Raw genomic sequence first — 18,939 nt, 5'->3', positions numbered from 1 at the left:
GGTGTTTGTATATCCCCTAGCAATCTGGCCTGGCTGGCTTCTAAGAGCTGCCACACTGTTAGTGTTCAATAGTAATAAAATTAGGCCTGCCTATCTTGCAGTGGGGACAGATGACTACAACCTGTAGTTCCTAGAGAGGCCACTGTAGAGATATGTTCCAGAGAATGTTTGAAGACTTGGTTTATTTAAATTCTGGTCAGGCTTCAAATGAGCTTGTTTTCCAAACACAGATGAAGACAGTCTTCCAAAGAGAGTACACTCTTAAAAAGATTAGAAAAACTAACTTGTCAAGCTCAAGGCTTGGCAGGATTTTATTTGCCTTGTATTTCAGTTTTTATGGGCAATATTGATCATTTATAATCAATACATTTTGTTACCAAACAGTTTGAAAACTACATTTAGAGATTTTTTCCAAATTACTTTATTTCAGTCTATTTCATTTACTTGATTTCAATTGTCTTTGTTTCTGGAAACTAGCAGCTGCCTGCAGGTTGCAGTGTATTTTACCACTGCACTGTCACAGAGCTTGTAGTGCATATTTACACACAGCACTCTCTTTTGCTCTTCAGTTTGGAGCCTACTGGGTATTCACACAGTGTACGCTTATTCCATAGAGGGAAGAGATTTTCTTGAAATCACCTTATATTTATATTGGTGGCTATAGCACAACCCTCTCCCTGGATCAGTGTTTTGGGGTGCAGTCCAAATTGATAAATACTTACATTTACTAATTAAAACTGCACCAAATGGAAACTGTCTCGCTAGAAGAACTATGCAGACATTACTATGGTTCCATAATAATTTCAAAACAGTTACAGTTAACTAAGTATTTTAAGTGAACCAGACCTATTGTCTTCTCTTTGTTATTTAGATGCTGATAGGCCTTCATCTTCATAAAACATGAGCAGAGTACTGTTCAGTTGTCCAATCACGTTCACACACGTAGTTAATATGTTTATACTTTCCCAACATAGCAACACACATTCATCTATTACTGTTCGTAGCTAGATATACAGAATGTTAGGAACCATTAGCAAAGGGACAGATAAGAAGACAGAAAATATCATAACGCCTCCATATAAATCCATGGTATGCCCACATCTTGAATACTGAGTGCAGATCTGGTCACCACATCTCAAAAAAGATATATTAGAATTGGAAAAGGTACAGAGAAGGGCAACAAACATTATTAGGGGTATGGACCAGCTTCTGTATGAGGCGAGATTAAAAAGTTTGGGACTGTTCAGCTTGGAAAAGAGATGACTCAGGGCATGTCTACATTTACCTCCGGAGCGATCAATTCAGCGGGGGTCGATTTATCGCATCTAGTGAAGATGCAATAAATCGACGGCTGAGCACTCTCCCGTCGACTCCGGTACTCCACCTGAGCGAGAAGCGTAGGCGGAGTCCCCGGGGAGCATCAGCAATCTACCTATCGCAGTGAAGACACTGCGGTAAGTAGATCTAAGTACGTCGACTTCAGCTACGTTATTCACGTAGCTGAAGTTGCGTAACTTATATCGATCCCCCCTAGCGTAGACCAGGCCGAAGAGGGGATATGATAGAGACCTATAAAATCACAACAGGTGTGGAGAAAGTTAATAAGGAAATGTTATTTACTCCTTCACATAACACAAGAACTAGGGGTCACACAATGAAATTAAAAGGCAGCAGGTTTAAAATAAACAAAAGGAAGTACTTCTTCACACAATGCACATTCAGCCTGTGGAAACTCATTGCCAGGGGATCTTTGAAGGCCAAAACTATAACAGGGTTCCAAAAAGAACTAGATAAGCTCATGGAGGATAGGTCCATCAATGGCAATTAGCCAGGATGGTCAGGAATGCAACACCAGGCTCCGAATGTCCCAGCCTCTGTTTCCTAGAAACTGGGAGTGGATGACAGGGGATGGATCACTTGATTGACAGTTCTGTTCATTCCCTCTGAAACACCTGGCATTGGCCACTGGTGGAAGACAAGATATTGGGCTAGACGGACCATTGGTCTGACCCAGTATGGATGTTCTTCTCTAGTTGTACCTATGCCAACAGATCTATACCAGAAGAGGGCTTATTCCCCTTCACCTAGCAACATAACTATGCTGAGAAGGTGGAGGATTTTATAGTAGGACACAAAATTAATCCAGGCTGTGCCAGCAGATTGCAAGTTTTGACATTAGAAATTTCTAGTGTAGGCCAGGCCTAACTCCCCCTCAACTTCCTCTTTCTATCATACAATCTCCTTAATGGACTGCTAGGGACCATGGGATATGTAGTTTGCTGCTGCTGTGCACTCACAGAAGCCATAGAAATTATATTTCTATATTCATTAGAAATGGATTAAATATTTGCATCAAAACTCAAAAATAAGCTTTGTGTCTGAGATGTCTGAACATGGTATGAAGTCAGTTCACCTGAGAAACCAGAGAATCTGCCTGCCCAGGGAGGCCTGGGCCAAGCCTGGAGATGAAGACCCAAAGGCAAAGTGCCAGAGAAGGGGGGTGAGCCAGGGAGAAGGAAATTGGTGGGTTTCTCCTTGAAGTCTGAACTCTAGCTTCCAAGAAAACTTCTAAGGGCTGGTTCGCTTCCAGTCCCTATGAAAACTGGAATGAGTTTATGAACCAAACCCTGCAGGATTCACACTGCCCTAACATTCATCCCTGTGGTGGTTTCTATCAGTAAGATGAGGAAATAAGGAAAAATGTTTCTATGCTGTAAGGACTCCCTACGTGTCAGAGACCAAGTAAACAAGTGATTTTTTCGGTATATGACAATCATAGAATAATAGAATATCAGGGTTGGAAGGGACCTCAGGAGGTCATCTAGTCCAACCCCCTGCTCAAAGCAGGGCCAATCCCCAACTAAATCATCCCAGCCAGGGCTTTGTCAAGCCTGACCTTAAAAACCTCTAACAAAGGAGATTCCACCACCTCCCTAGGTAACGCATTCCAGTGTTTCACCACCCTCCTAGTGAGAAAGTTTTCCCCAATATCCAACCTAAACCTCCCCCACTGCAACTTGAGACCTTACTCCTCGTTCTGTCATCTGCTTCCACTGAGAACAGTCTAGATCCACCCTCTTTGGAACCCCCTTTCAGGTAGTTGAAAGCAGCTATCAAATCCCCCCTCATTCTTCGCTTCCACTAAACAATCCCAGTTTCCTCAGCCTCTCCTCATAAGTCATGTGTTCCAGTCCCCTAATCATTTTTGTTGCCCTCCGCTGGACTCTTTCCAATTTTTCCACATCCTTCTTGTAGTGTGGGGTCCAAAATTGGACACAGTACTCCAGATGAGGCCTCACCAATGTCAAATAGAGGGGAACGATCACATCCCTTGATCTGCTGGCAATGCCCCTACTTATACAGCCCAAAATGCCATTGGCCTTCTTGGCAACAAGGGCAAACTGTTGACTTATATCCAGCTTCTCGTCCACTGTAACCCCTAGGTCTTTTTCTGTAGAACTGCTGCCTACCCATTCGGTCCCTAGACAAGATGAGTTTCAAACTTCTAACACTGGAAGATCAACACCTAATTGAAAAGTAAACTGATGATCTGACTAAATGGGTGAGTTATCATTATGACTTATATTTGAAAGAGATTAGACCATGCCTGATGGAAGTGCCAAAGTTAGACGCATGTTTAATTCTGATAATGTCTCAGAAGGGCCATCTGCTACAACATCATAATTGAGGAGAGTTCTCTGCTCTTTCTTTACTATAGTAGCATATTATATGGTAATCACCAACACCTGGAATGAAGAACTACAGCATTAGGAGAGGGTTCCCAGGTAAACTGGAACCAAATTCAGCCAAACTTTACAAGAAAGCAACTGAAAAGAGAGACAGACAGCCGCCTGCTCCCTTAGTGATCAATTAGAGAACACCAACTTGGGAGATGAATAGTAAGGTTCACTTGGAGACAAACTATAAAATGAACTAAACTGGAATCCTCATCCACAACAAAGGTGTCCTGGACACTTGCTAATGTAGAACTACAGCTCTCATTTATACACGTTCCTGCACTCCTATTGGCTGTGGGCGTGCCATTTACATAATTGACGCATGGTTATTTCTCAGTAGCCATATAGGTTCTGAAACTGCAGCTCGTGGCCACAATGGTAAATAGGTTGAGAACCACTGCCATCTAGTATGTGTTTTCCTAAACTGCTGCCTACTATTATTAATCTGAATGCAATTTACATAATTAAAGTACAAAAATAACTATACGATTAATTTTGAATATACAAGTCTTTCTGCACTGAATGTATTTTGAAACCATTTTCCACCAAACACACACGCTTAGCTTCACTTGCCCAGCAACTGGAGAGCTCTAAAACGTACATGCAGTTCTATTGTTAACTGTCCTCATTTACTTACAATGAGATTTAGGGTCCTATGTCACAGAGGCAAATGGGCTTTTGAGACTACTACATTTTGACTTATTTTCCCCTCTCTCACACACGTTCCCTCCCTATTGGCCAGGAAGCCAAGCCTCTCCTCTCCAACATTATAATCACAATTGGAAATCTCATTCTCTCTCTCCCTGTTCTATTTGTAATATATTTGATTAACTGGAAATGCCATGTATTCTGGGGATAAAAGCCTTGCTGATTTGCATGGAGGGAACAACAGAGATAAGGGAAAAGTTTGGGGGCAGCAAGTTAAGGGGGGGGTCTAAAATAATTTTAATTTACCTGTCAAATTGCTGAAAAAGTTTGTTCTTTTTTAAAAAAATGAATAGTTTCCCTTAAAAAGTGAATAAAAAGTTCAGAATTCTGAACAGCCACAGGTAGCAAGTGTTAGAGGTCAAAATGCAAGACAATTTCCCATATAGCCCCATTACCTGTATCTGATCATTCTAGTTTTCTGAAACTCGCAGCTTTTGGGTCAAGTTTTTCCATGCTTGGAATCTTCCCCAAATTAAAATGTTTTTGGAAATTTCTGTGTCATTTTGAGACATTATATTAAAAAAAATGTTGTTCTTCCTACTGTCCAAAAGTCATAACAATTGTTTGACTATGACTGAGCCATATTTGCACCTGAAATTTGTCTCACACACGGCCTTTCCATGTGTGAAAACGGTCCATGTGTTGCAAAAGTTAAAATACCAATTATGAACAAAGCTGCTTGTTTGCCCAGGACAAAAAAAAACTGGAAGTGTCGCTGTTTTGTCACAGGAAAAATAGAGTCATGTGTTAGTGAAAAATGGGGAAGGCATGGCTCAACCGTATTTTAATTTTATATTGTTGTCCGTGGAAAATTCTGAAGAAAGTCAGGTTTCAGAGTAACAGCCGTGTTAGTCTGTATTCGCAAAAAGAAAAGGAGTACTTGTGGCACCTTAGAGACTAACCAATTTATTTGAGCATGAGCTTTCGAGCTGTAGCTCACGAAAGCTCATGCTCAAATAAATTGGTTAGTCTCTAAGGTGCCACAAGTACTCCTTTTCTTTTTGAAGAAAGTCATTTATTCATGAGACTCCAGTCAATAGGAGCAGCTACAGAAGCAACCAAACCAGGGACTGTTGCACTGGGGTGGAGAGAGGAGAGGAGGGCAAAATGGAGCCTACACAGGATCACTCTTCCTCTGACCCACAACTGTACAGGGGAGACTGTCATACTCTGAATGAAAAGGAGGACTTATGGCACCTTAGAGACTAACAAATTTATTTGAGCATAAGCATCCGATGAAGTGGGCTGTAGCTCACAAAAGGTTACGCTCAAATAAATTTGTTAGTCTCTAAGGTGCCACAAGTCCTCCTTTTCTTTTTGCGAATACAGACTAACATGGCTGCTACTCTGAAACCTGTCATACTCTGGAGGCACTAGGACCTAGGTGGTCCTTAGTTGGGGGAAAAACTGCAGAGAGAAACCAACCAGCCAGAGGCTCCATCAGGAAGGAGCAGAAGCTGCCACAGCAGGGACATTTCGGCGGTAAAGAACTTTCTACTGCCCTGTGCTGACAGGCTGTTTGCTCCGAGCCTTCCCCTCCCTCACAGTCCCTTCACCTCAGCTTCACTCCACCCCTGCTCCTCTGACCCTCTCCTCCCCTAACCCCGCTCATCTCTCTCCCCTTCCCATTTAGCTGATCTCTTCCTAACTAAATCCATCCCCCGTAAAATGTGGAACTAACATGCCATTTCATGCCCTCATGTTGGTCCCTCTGCTGGTCCCCACCCTGTCTCTCTCTGGTCTGTTTAGATTGTCACGTCTTCGGGGTAGAAACTGTCTATTGCTTTCTTGGTACTGTGCCTTGCACAATGGGAGCCATTCTTGGTTGGTCCGTAGGCACTACTGTAATAAACATGATTAATATTTTACAAAAAATGTAGTTTAAACCACTTTCATAATCTTTATGAGTAAAAACTATTAAAAATCCTATGCACTACCTCAGACGATACTGGGTGAAAGCTGTAGACTAATAGAGGCATCTTGCCCAGCAGTAAGCTGGATGGGGTAACAAGGGTCAGCACTTTTTATAACAAAACCATAAGAGTCAGATGCCTATATTGATAGAAGTGAGTAGTGATTTTGGATGCCCCCCCCAACACTGAAGCACCCATAATCGCTAGTCAATTTTGAAAATATAGGCCACGTTTTTTTGCCAGAGAACTCATTGCTGTGACAGTCATTCAGCTTTTCTTAAGAGCATCTGAAACTGCCCAGACCCGTCTGTAGAAGAAAATCATGTTTCAGTTTATTATTTGTAATATGGTAGCACTTAAAAGTCCCAACAAAGGTCAGGACCCTATTGTGCCAGATGCTGTACAAACATACAGTGACAGATTGTCCCTGCCCCAGAGAGTTTATAATCCATGGTGGTATAAGCTTCTGCATGCTACCTGGCTCACCCATGCAGCAGAAGGATCTTCTCATGCAGATATCAGAACTTTCATCTCCAATTCCACACCTCACCCCACCCAGAGGAAAGTGGCATAATCATCACACCCACTGGAGGCATATGTATTATCTGTGTTGCAGTAGAACCAGGAGCACCAGTCTTGGACCAGGGCCCAGAGTGCTAAGCTCTGTACAAACACAGAACAAAATGTGGTGGCATCTTCCCCCAGATAACAGAACTGCTTTGATCCAAGTGAGGAGGAGAGGTAAGTGATGCAGAATCACGGAACCCAACTTGGAGCTCCATTACCATGTGCCAATATGTGTACAATCAATTGCACAATGCATCAAGTGGCCTGACTGCCACTGCTTCCGGGGGGTGCTTTCAGAGCTCCTGCATGACTTTCCAAGGCCACACAGACCTTGATGCCTGCCCATGTCTATGAGTCAAAGCCAGTTTTCCTAATTATCTGCCGCCTACTTCCTACCTCCCACACCAGATCGCCCTCCCTTCAGATTTTTAAAGGGGCCACAGGAGCTGCTCTGGATCTTACAATATCCATATTTGATTGTGTGTGCTGCACTAATGTCTACAGCAGGTCCGGTGATCTTCAGAAAGTCCACAGGGATTCAAAGCTGAGAGGTGGATTTGGAATCATGGTGTGAAACTTTGGGAGCAGGGTAGTAGCAGGAAGCCAACTTGTGGCAGATTTTTTGGGAGCCAGTAGGGCCATGTGGAGCTCCTTAATGGAAATTCACTCATTACTCCAAGAGTAAGTGTTATGAGCTTGGGACGGTTATACGTATTTTTCACACATAAAGAAGTTGAATCACTGATATTAAATGCAAAAAACTTAGTTCAACCTTATCTTTATAATGTAACTATACATCCACACACACTCTAACCCTGCAACCTTAACAGTGCGTAACAAATTTATGTCTTAAAGAGTCAATATTAAGGCTGTCCATACAAACCTTACCTCAGTTCCATTTTGTGCGTGTATCACGATACAAACTGCATGATCACATATTAGTTCTCAGATTCAATATTTTCTTTAAATACACTTGTATAGCATCTTGTACTCCCCATGTATGCCAGATTGACTGAAGGTAATTTAAAATGATGAGTACACAGAAAAACATAAGTCACGCTTCATCTGCTGTATAAGAAGCAGCAAACAATATTAAGTGTTAGCATACACAGGAAATTACCATTAACTTACAGTATTAACACTTTTCATAAGCCATGTACCAATCATCTTTCATTAACACATCTGTCTTTATACAACTACTATTTAATATAGTAACCAAAGGAAAACAATTTTATGTCAGAACTTTTTTGGAAAGAATTTAGTTTTCAATTTATTTACATCTGTCCTCTTAAGAACATGCCAATGACTTTTAAATCAGTAGCCAGTGGACCATATTCTACAGTACAAGGTCCCTTTGCCAGGGCATCCCCAGGGCTGTAAACCAGCATTCTTCTCTCGGGTATGTGGCTGTTCCTGTACACCTGCCCAGTCTCAAGAGGCTCAGGCGGAGGCCTGAGCCCCAGATAGTCCACCCCTTCCAGGGCTTGTCACTAAACACAAACCAATTGCCTCTCAGATGTGGTAAAGTTCTCCTCTGTAAAGCTGGGGGCCCAACTAGGCTCACTGGCTAGTGTAAAGGCATCACAAGTGGATCCACAACAGGTCCGCCCTTCCTCCCTCCGGGGAGGGGTCACCAGGCAGTGATCAACTGAGCAGTTTTTAATCTTTAGTCAGCCCTTGCTCCAGGAGCTGAATATTGGAGACCTTCTCTTCTCAGAAGTGTGCCACTGACTGGACTGGGCTTTTAAGCTCTTCCTTCAAATTCTGACATTTCTCACAGGTGCACTGACAGGGCAGGGCACCTGTAGCCATGGACGGTGCATGAGCCCCTGCTTCGGGGAGGCTAGCCATGAGGCCTCGCCCCTTCCACCCGAGCCAGATTCCACCCCTCCAATGCCTGCCAGAGCCCTGAGTGCACAGTTGGAGGAGTCACGGCTGAACAGCCCTGGTCCGCTGGCTGGCCCCAGTGCCAGGCCGCTCGCTGGCCCCAGCCACCTGCTGGCATATGGCTGGAGCTGAGCTGGCACCAGCTTTGGGAACAGGGCGCAGTGTGGGCAGGGCCAGGGCTTGGCTTAGGAGAGGCTTAGCCTCCCCTGGCCTATTATTCCTCCTGCCCATGCCCTGAGCTCACATTAGCTTGTTAACTCTGTGTTGCCCAGTGTGGGGTTTGTACACCCCACCACAGCTAGCAATGAGATCACCTATTGGGACTGACCAGGTGGTCACCTGACAAAGGGCCTGGAAGGTTAAAAAAGGAAAGACCTCTTTGCTCCTTCAGCTTTAGCTGGTGAAAATGGCTGAAGAGAGGAGCTGCATGTAGGGCCCAAAGGGGAAGCCTGCTCCTCTGAATAAAGAGAACCCCCAAGGACTCCAAGGGAAAGGTGAGCTAGCCAGGGGCACTGCATGTAGGATGTTTTAAGTTTTCTAAATGATCTGTACTCTCTTATGCTTTATTTGTTAACTAAAGAACAATGGTGTTAGACTCTTTTATACAGAATTCTGTGCGTGTTAAGTGTTATTCTTACCACCAGCGCCCCCGAAGAGGAGAGACAGAAGGCTCACACCTTGGGTGGTGTTCTGGGAGAGACTGTGTTTAAGCTACAGGAGACGTTTAAGGCATCAGCACTGGTTCCAGGGACTGGGCAGAGGAACCACATGGTCTACACTCTCAGAATGGGGGGGGCTAGACAGGGGCTCTGCATCCCAAGTGTGTGCCCCGAGACCCAAGACAGGGACAGTGCCTGGGCTCTGTTCAGAGTCCAGATGCTAAAGACACATGCGTATTCAATGGTGGATCCCTTCACAGCAATCTGGAGGGCTGCCAGCAAGGGGAACCCGATTTGATCTGTGGCATCTTTTCTACAAACTTAGACACACATGTATGATACTATAAAGATAGAACATGAGATCATGCAACTGAAGATTGTTTCCACGCACATGTGCAACAGAGAGCTACAGTTTCGTGTTCAACCTTAACATTAGCACTTCCCGAAATAAGTTCTGAACTGTGCAACACTAGTGTTCATTAAAAGGTTTGTTTTGCATTTAATTAACCTGAGGGTGCTCCCGTAAACTGGGTAACAGCCAACCTCATTCTCTGAGCTTGTTCAGCCAAGAAGCGTACTGATATCTTACAAAAAAGGAAAGCCCCTCAAGTATACTTCTTTTTTAAAAAAAGCTTAGCCACACAGACAGTTACCCAAGCATGCATGCTGTGAAGTCTGGATTAGGATACACATACATGGTACGTATCCTAAAGATGGCTTAGCCATCTCCTGCACTTACAGGAATCACAGACTCCTTTCATCTTTCGTACCTGCTGTGGCTCCCTTCAACATCCACAACCCCATCTCTCCTGGGTTATTCCAGTTCAGTGCACTGTGTCCAATATCAGAAGAGTCTAGGGGAGAAGATTCCATCACATCTCTACTATGGTTCTATACTGTAGAGCAGGGGTCGGCAACCTATGGCACGCGTGCCAATTTTTAATGGCACTCTGCTGTCTGCCGGGGACAGCAGCGTGCAAATAAAAATCCTGCTCGGCCCACTCTTCTCCGCCCACCGCTCTCTCCTTGCAGGGCAGGCAAGCTTCCCCCTCCTCCCACCTCTTCCCCCAGCGTGCGGGGTTCCTGCCCCTCCTTTTCTCCCTCCCTGCGGCTGATCAGCTGATGGCCCTTGCTACCGAGGGGGAGAAGGAAAAACGGAGCCGCAGTGCGCTCTCTGCTCCGAGGACCTTGGGGAAGGGGGTGGAATCGGCATATCCCCTCCAGCCCCCTGCCATGAGCCGCTCAGGGCAGGGGGCTGGGAGCACCCCCACCCCCCCAGCCCACACCCCCCCAACCCTCTGCCCTGACCCCTGCACCCCCTCACACACCCCCAGCCCTCTGCCCTGACCCCTGAACCCTCCTCACACACACCCAGCCCCACGCCCTGACCCCTGAACCCCCCCACAACCCCTGCCCTGACTCCTGCACCCCCCACATCCCCACCCCCACCCCTCGCACCAAACGGGAGCTCCTGCACGCGCGCGTGCACACACACACACACACACACACACACACACACACACACACATATTCCCACCTGCACCCCTCGCACCAAATGGGAGCTGCCCAGGTAAGCACTCCACACCCAAACCTCCTGCCAGAACCCTAAGCCCCCTCCCTCATTCTAGCTCCTGGCCAGACCCTGCACCCCAACCCCCAGCCTGCTCCTTCGCCCCCAGCCCTGTTCTCAGTGCACTGCCACCCTCATCTCAGTGCAGAGAGAGGAAGAGAATGGGCCAGAACCAGGGAGAAAGTAGGTACCTACTCTATGTGGACAGGGCCGAGACCCCAGACCGGCAGCGGGCTGAGCGGGGCCGGCAGCTGGGACCCTGGCTGGCAGGGACCAGCGGATGGAACCCCAGCCCAGCAGTGGGCTGAGCCACTCAGCGACCTGCTGGTCCGGGGTCCCGGCTGCCGGCCCCGCTCAGCCCGCTGCCGGCCCGGGGTCCCGGCCACAGGCCCCGCTCAGCCTGCTGCCAGCCTAGGTGAACGGAACCCCAGGCCGGCAGTGGGCTGAGCGAGCCGGCGGTGTAAGATCAGCATTTAAATTTAATTTTAAATGAAGCTTCTTAAACATTTTGAAAACCTTGTTTACATATGACAATAGTTTAGTTATATAATATATAGACATAGAGAGAGACCTTCTAAAAAATGTTAAAATGTAGCATTGGCATGCAAAACCTTAAATTAAAGTGAATAAATGAAGACTCGGCACACCACTTCTGAAAGGTTGCTGACCCCTGCTGTAGAGTCTGCATGTCACGTGTGTCTGAATTAATAAAATCCTGGTAAAGTGGTCTTCTGCTCTAGTAGTCATTAGAAAGTCCATAACCCGTAAGTGTATAATAAGAGTTGTTGGAGAGCTGTTCAGATATACAGGCCTCAAAAAAGCGTTGCCCTCTTATGTCACAGTCTCCCCACCCAATAACCATGTTCATATGACATCATCAACTGTCCTGTGAGGAAGAAGTGCCTCTAATGTCACAAACCCACCATCCAGCCACAAGTTTGTCATTGGAGCAAGGGACACAGAAGAGGAGAGGGAGCAGAGGACAGTGGTGATGGAGAGCAATACTAAACAAGTTCTCTTGGGATGGGGTACCTGCTAATCTTACAACATGGATTTACAGATTCCGAGTGTATGAACAATCAGCTGTATAAAGGGAAGACTTAACTATTCATGATTGTGCTGGTTCTGAGCTAGGGCTGTTATGAACTTGTGACCACAGAAAAAGCCCTTTGCAGGAGCTTGTAATAGGATTGTCAGTCGGTTGGGAGGCCTAGTGGTTAGCGTCCACTCAGTTGTGGGGCAGTGGTAGGGGAGCCCAGGCCCACCCACTCCACTGGACTCCAAACCAGGGCCCTAAGAGGGTCGGCAGCATTCAACCTCTGGGAATACCCTCTAAGTTACCCTCCCTGAGTCACTTCCTACCACTGCTTCTCTCCGCTTCTGGTCGCAGATAGGGAAAAAGAAAAATGAAGAGGAAACCAAACAGTCAGCCCCAGCCAGGCTCAGCTTACAGTCCTGGTACTAGTTGGGGGATAATCTCTGGTAAATTTATGGACATCTGTGTAGGTTCTTTTATTGTTTTTAGTAGGTTTTCACTGTAATGCTTTCATCTTAAGAATAAATGTGCTTGCTTAGAAAGAGCTGTGTGGTAACTTGTGATGCTGGTGGCTACAGCTGATCATAGCCTTCAGATAGAAAGCAAGGCACAGATGCTGGGCTGTTTAAGCAGTCTGGCTTGCTGGGGAAATTACAGTCTAGGCAGGGAACTGTGCAGCCTGGAAATACTTTAGTCAGGAGAGAAAAGAGAGATATGTCTCTGCCCAAGAGAGGTGATGGCCAAGAAGCTGGGAGCCCTTAAGGGACCACAAGAGGGGGAACATAGGTGCAACTGTACTCAGACTTTAAGGTCAGAAGGGACCATCATGATCATCTAGTCTGACCTCCTGCACATTGCAAGGCACAGAACCTCACCCACCCACTCCTGTAATAGACCCATAACCTCTGGCTGAGTTACTAAAGTCCTCAAATCATGGTTTAAAGATTTCAAGCTACAGAAAATCTGCCATTTACACTAGTCTAAACCTGCAAGTGATCTGTGTCCTATGTTGCAGAGGAAGGTGAAACTGAGCCATGACAGGTAGTTCTACAAACAAGCACCTGCATTTCTGTACTTTCGTAAGCTTGACCAATTATGCCAGACAATTCTTTGTATGCCAACAGCAACACAGTCTGACAAATGAGATTCAGTATGAGTCCACAAAGACAAGAGGATACAACAGGCATACAAAACCAATTATAAGAAAAATCCTTTCAAATACAAACATAATATTTATGTCTGCATAAATTAAAGAACAAAGTATGAGTTTCCAAGTTCTTTCTTTGTTCAAGAAATGAGTATGATGCAAGACTGAAAAAGGCTGAAAGAGAAGAGGAGGATGTTATATTATCTTCCAAAACCTTTGTTACATATAGTATCAACATTAAATCATTAAGAGCCTACTTGTGTAATGTGCTGAAAGCCTCCTGGAAAGAGATGAGCACCCTCAACTCCCATTGACTTTAATGGGAGTTGAAGGTTCTCAACACTTTTAAGGATTAGGCCCTAGATCTGCTTAAAAATATAGTGTAGGATAAAAAATGTTTGATTCTTGTTTTCAAAAATTAAGCTAATTAACCGGGTGTTAAACGTGGTGTGTATGATGGCCCACATTTTAAGAGTTCATACTCTGCTGAAGAAGTGTAACATAAAAATTCCTGGGAGGGGCTAGAAATTGTTAGAATTATGTTAATTCTGGGAAAGCTACATTTTGAACAAAAATACGTAATCTCCATTTCCCTAAAAGAGGCTATCAGCATTAGGTCATAAGTGCCTCTTTCTGAAAGTTTCAGAGTAGCAGCCGTAGGCATCCAATGAAGTGAGCTGTAGCTCATGAAAGTTTATGCTCAAATAAATTTGTTAGTCTCTAAGGTGCCACAAGTCCTCCTTTTCTTTTTGCAGATTCAGACTAACACGGCTGCTACTCTGAAACCTTTCTGAAGGATGTTTACATGAAAGATTTGGGGTGGAAAAAGAGTCCACTTGATTCATTGTTAAAGCTCTGAGATTGCCTGACTACACAGTTATACTAACAGTAGTAGATTATCATCAGTCACAATACTTTGCACTTGTATCACTTTTCTGAAGACCACAAACATTAAGTCTCTGAACAGCCCAAGAGGAAGATGACCCTTTTATGCAGACGAGAAGACTGAGCCACAGCGGGCTAAATCAGTTACAGAACCCCACGATTTCCAGCTCTCTGTTCAGATTGCTAGACTACACACCACTGCAGGCTCAACTGTCTTTTCTAGCAGATAAGTCTTCTAGCACATGGTCTACAACATAAGAGGTCCCAATGTTTGTTTTCAGTAAAATGCTCATTACAACAAGCATAGAATCATAGAAGTGTAGGACTGGAAGGGACCTCAACCAATCATCTAATCCAGCCCCCTACACTCAAGGCAGAACTAAGTAATAACTAGACCATTCCTGACAGGAGTTCGTCTAACCTGATCTTAAAAGCCTCCCATGATGGAGATTCCACAACCTCCCTCGACCATTTGTTCCAGGGCTTAACTACCCTGACAGTTGAGAAGTTTTTCCTACCATCCAACTTAAATCACCCTTGCCGCAATTTAAGACCACTGCTTCCTGTCCTATCCTCAGAGGTTAAGGGGAAATTTTTTTCACCCTCCTCCTTGTAACAACCTTTTATATACTTGACAACTGTTATGCCCCCCCAATATTAAATTGTCCTCCAGAATCTCAGATTTTATTTTAGAAAAGGGGTGGGCTACACTGAAAAGTTACAATGGCTTAGCTTTGTCTCTCAGGGGAGTAAGAATTCCACACCCCTGAGCAAGATAAGTTAAAGTGTGGCAGTCTTCTTCCAAGCTCTGCCCATGTGAGATGCCAGAATAAGAAACCACTCAGTATAAAGTGAGCAAATACTAAAATATGACTGTGCTACTCTCTGAGCTTCCCTGGACTCCTTAAACTGGGTTCTTCTTTGGTCAGGCTTCAACACGCCCATGCGCTTTGCTGGCCCCTTTGATTTAGTTCCTTCTTGATTGGGGGTGGAAAAGTAGGATGGTATCTTCTAAATGCCACCCCCTTGTGGCACAAGGGCTAGTTCTAAACTGGAAACTTGCTATCCACACCAGCGTTTTTGTCGGTCAGGGATGTGTTTTTTCACACCCTTGACCGACAAAAGTTTTGCTGACAGAAGTGGTAGTGTAGACAAAGTCTTAACTACATCGTTCAGGGGTTTGGATTTTTAAAATCTGAACTTTTGGAGGACAAGATAAGAGGATCGGACCATAATAGAGAGCAATATCCATCCTGACAACTCTGAATGAACACAGTACCACCACACATATACACACCTTAGATTGCTCTGAAACACATCTGGACACTACTTCTGAAACAGATCCTTGCCTATTCTAAGTAGGGAAAGCCAGTGAACAACAATAGAGCCATACAATGGAAATTACAACTCCTTCAGAGAAGGCAACCTACCAGGCCCCTGGAGAATGCAACAGTCTACCACGTCTTAAAAAGCCAATCCTTGGTACCAACACACACTTCCTACTAGTGCCCTGTCTCCAACCTTCCCCATTTAGCCATGCTGACATGGACTCTCCACAGTCAGGTTTCAATCCATGACTGGGGGGAGGGACAGCTCAGTGGTTTGAGCATTGGCCTGCTAAACCCAGAGTTGTGAGTTCAATCCTTGAGGGGACCATTTAGGGATCTGGGGCAAAAATTGGGGATTGGTCCTGCTTTGAGCAAGGGGTTGGACTAGATGACCTCCTGAGGTCCCTTCTCAACCATGATATTCTATGATTCTATGTGACACAGAGACAAGCCCTAAAAGTTAGTCAACAACCTCTTTATGGGAACTGAAAGAGAACAAACCTCAACACTGATACTATTCAGTCTCTTTGCAATGTTCAAGGCAGTCAATTACAAGGTGCTACTGACCTTACAAGACCTATCCTGAGCAGATGGTGCAGCATTGTCATTGCTGCAATAATTTCTCCTGAACTGGCCCCAGAGCGTAGCTGCTCCCCATCCCCAAGAGCATTCACATGCACAGATCCGCAGAAATCACTGCTGCCCCTGCCTCTTTTCCCTTTAATATGAGAACTCACGGATAAGTTGCAAGATAACGTAGGCTCAATTGCCAAAAACATACCAACACCACCCAGTCTTGTATCTCCTCAGCAAACTTTATTGACTGGACACCACCAGGTGTCACTCTGCCTATGTGAAATCAAACACCTGGACAAAGGGAGGCTTGCTCACACTGACCCCAGGCTAGAGCTGAAGAGCAGAGTCCACTATGGAGAACTCAAGATGAATCTTGCTGTATTTGGTGACAGAACCCCAGAGAAGTTTGAGAGAGCACTCAATTGAATTCTGACTATGCTGGAGTTTGCAGAGTGCTAAGAAAACAAGGTCCTACCCCCGGAAGTGTCCTACAATAAAAAAGCAACAACAACAGAAAGACAACACAATACTGGATACCAGAGCCCTAATCTAAATGTGAAGCTTGGAGAAACCTATGGCTTTTACTTCCCTACCTCACAGGAGTATTGGGAGGAGCAATACGTTAAGGACTGTGAAATGCTTTGAGATCTAACGAAAAAAGGAAATGTAAGAGCTAAGCATTATTATATTGCATATTTTAATCATAGAACAAAATATACTTAAGACATCACACTATTTACTTTGTAGATGCTTGGAAGAGGAGAGGTGTGAAAGCTTATCCAGCATGGCAACGGTGGGCATGTTAAAATTCAGACCAAGTACCATTGCCAGCACTAAAGACGAAAGACCAGAACCTGAAATGGACAGGGGAACAACTACAGCTAGAAAGCAACAAACACTCCAACAGGCAGATAGGAATCCCAAATTTCACTGGGCAACTAGGCAGACTGACAGCCTAGTAGCCCCAGGGAAATGCTGGCACAACCAGCTCTTGTCCCTTGCCCCAGAGAACCTGCCTCAGCCTCGGGGAGTCCAGGGCAGGAAGTATCTAGCTTCCACGCGAACTGACTTGACGCTGCCCCTGCCAGCTGCCCTGGGCCAGCGCAGCACCTCGGGCGATGTGGGGAATGGGAGCAGCTTCTCCAGCCCCAGTGTGGGGCTCCAGAGCCCCCCAACCAGCCCTCCTCCAGCTAGCCCTTGCCCCCAGCATTCCGCGGCTACGCAGGGAAGACGGTCGCAAGCCGAGGCAAGCCCCCGCCCCACGAGGGCGGCTGTTATCTCCCTAAACCCCCAACCCTCACATCCCCCCGTTCTGCCCGGGAGGACTCCGCCCTCGCTGCCCGCAGAGCCCTGTCACTCCTCCCCTGCCCGCAGAGTGCCCTCCCCGCAGGGTCCCCTCCGCTCCCCACCAACGCCAGCCCTGCTGCAGCGCCGGCCCCCGCCCCGGGGTCGCCCCAGCTCCCTCCCCCCGCCCCGGGTCGCCCCGACCCCCGCCCCGGGTCGCCCCAGCTCCCTCCCCCCGCCCAGTCACGCGCCCGCCGCCTGTAGGGGCCGCCTCACCGTCCCAGGGGCACCCAGGGCCTATCGCACGACGCCCGTCGGGCACGACCACCGGCCGGTCCCGGTGCCCCGGGCGGAGTCTCAGCGGGGCCTGGGCCGCCCCACACCCCGGCTCCAGCGGCCGCCGGACGCCGCCTACTGCCTCCCTCCTGCTGTCACGGCGGCCGAGGATAACCCCGCCCCACCCATACAGCCAATCAGCGCACGGGACTACACAGAAGGATAGACATCTCGCCCAATCGTCTGCCAGACCTGACTCTAGACGTCATGGCATTACCTGGATGGCTCGAGCTACGAGCAGTCTGGGGAAGAGCGTAATCCAGCCCGGCCCGGGATGCCGAGGGGCGGGGCCTCGAGCAGGGGCGGGGCCTCCACGCCTCCTTCTCCCCCCGCCCCTCAGCGCGGGGGAGGGGCTGCCTCCGGGGGCCGTCGCGGGGCGCGCGCGAGGGGCCAGGGCGCGAGGGGCCGGAGCGGGGCCCGCCTGGGGCCTGGCTCGGCTCGGCCCGGCTCGGCCCGCGCCTGGGCCCTCGGGCTGCGCCGGGCCGGGCTCGAGCCCCAGGCAAGGCGGTCCGGCTGCGGCTGAGCTGTCGCCTCCTCCGCGGCCCCCAAACCCAGACCCGTGGGCGCGGCGGGCTCGCAAAGCTTCCCCACAGTGGCAACCTTCCGGCCGGACCGGAGAAGGCGCCGCATGTTTGACTCGGTGCCCGGGCGCCCCGGGGAGCCGCCCTGGGCTGCTTGAGGGGGCCGGGCCGGGCCGACTGAGAAGCGCCGCCACACGGAGGCGAGGGACCCCCAGCGGCTGCGCCGGTCTCGCCCGTCCGGGCGCTGCCCGGTTACCGCTCGCCGCCCCTTGCCTCGGCCTGAGCACAGGTGTGGCGAGCAGAGGCCTCGTGGGTCGGCGCCCAGCGGGGCCAGCGCCTTGGCAGAACGTCTCCGGGGAGCGGCTGCCTCTCCCCTCCCGGAGCGGAGAACTGGCCGCACGTCAGCGGAACCGTCTTCGCTGGCTCCTGGTGCCTAGAGTCTGTCCGGGTGAGGCCCGGGCTTGGTCCATGCTCTGGAAGACAGTCCCCGAACTCCGCTCCTGGGCCTGATGGAAACGTGGAGGATGTGAGAATGGGCTGCCACGCAGACCGTCAGTGGGTCTTTCCACCCCCGGAGAGAGTCTAGTGCCAGCTGAGGCTCTGTGATTAGTTCGGAAAGACCCTGTCTATTTGGGGTCTATATAGTTCTTACCCCAGCCTGAAGACATCTGAGGTGCAGCCTCACCTGCGGTGTAACAAATGTGGATGACAGCATGTGGCCCAGGAGTTGTAGGCAGGCCCTTGCAGTTGTTTGGGGGCTGTGCTTTAGAGTAGAGATCAGGCTG

General features: G+C 47.7%; 1 protein-coding gene across 1 annotated transcript in view; it reads right to left on the bottom strand.

The window, feature by feature from the left end:
* Window positions 1–17,725, bottom strand: part of MARCHF2 (membrane associated ring-CH-type finger 2) — an 86,916-nt gene extending 69,191 nt beyond the window's left edge. Inside the window, exon 1 of the mRNA XM_077841933.1 lies at window positions 17,574–17,725. The gene's annotated coding sequence lies outside the window, so the exon portion shown is untranslated. The remainder of the gene's footprint in view (window positions 1–17,573) is intronic.
* Between the last annotated feature and the right edge of the window lie 1,214 nt (window positions 17,726–18,939).

Source organism: Eretmochelys imbricata, chromosome 25, assembly GCF_965152235.1.
Source record: "Eretmochelys imbricata isolate rEreImb1 chromosome 25, rEreImb1.hap1, whole genome shotgun sequence".
Classification (NCBI taxonomy): domain Eukaryota; kingdom Metazoa; phylum Chordata; order Testudines; family Cheloniidae; genus Eretmochelys; species Eretmochelys imbricata.
The sequence above is the reverse complement of the archived record's forward strand: the minus strand, read 5'-3'. Positions and strand labels throughout refer to the sequence as shown.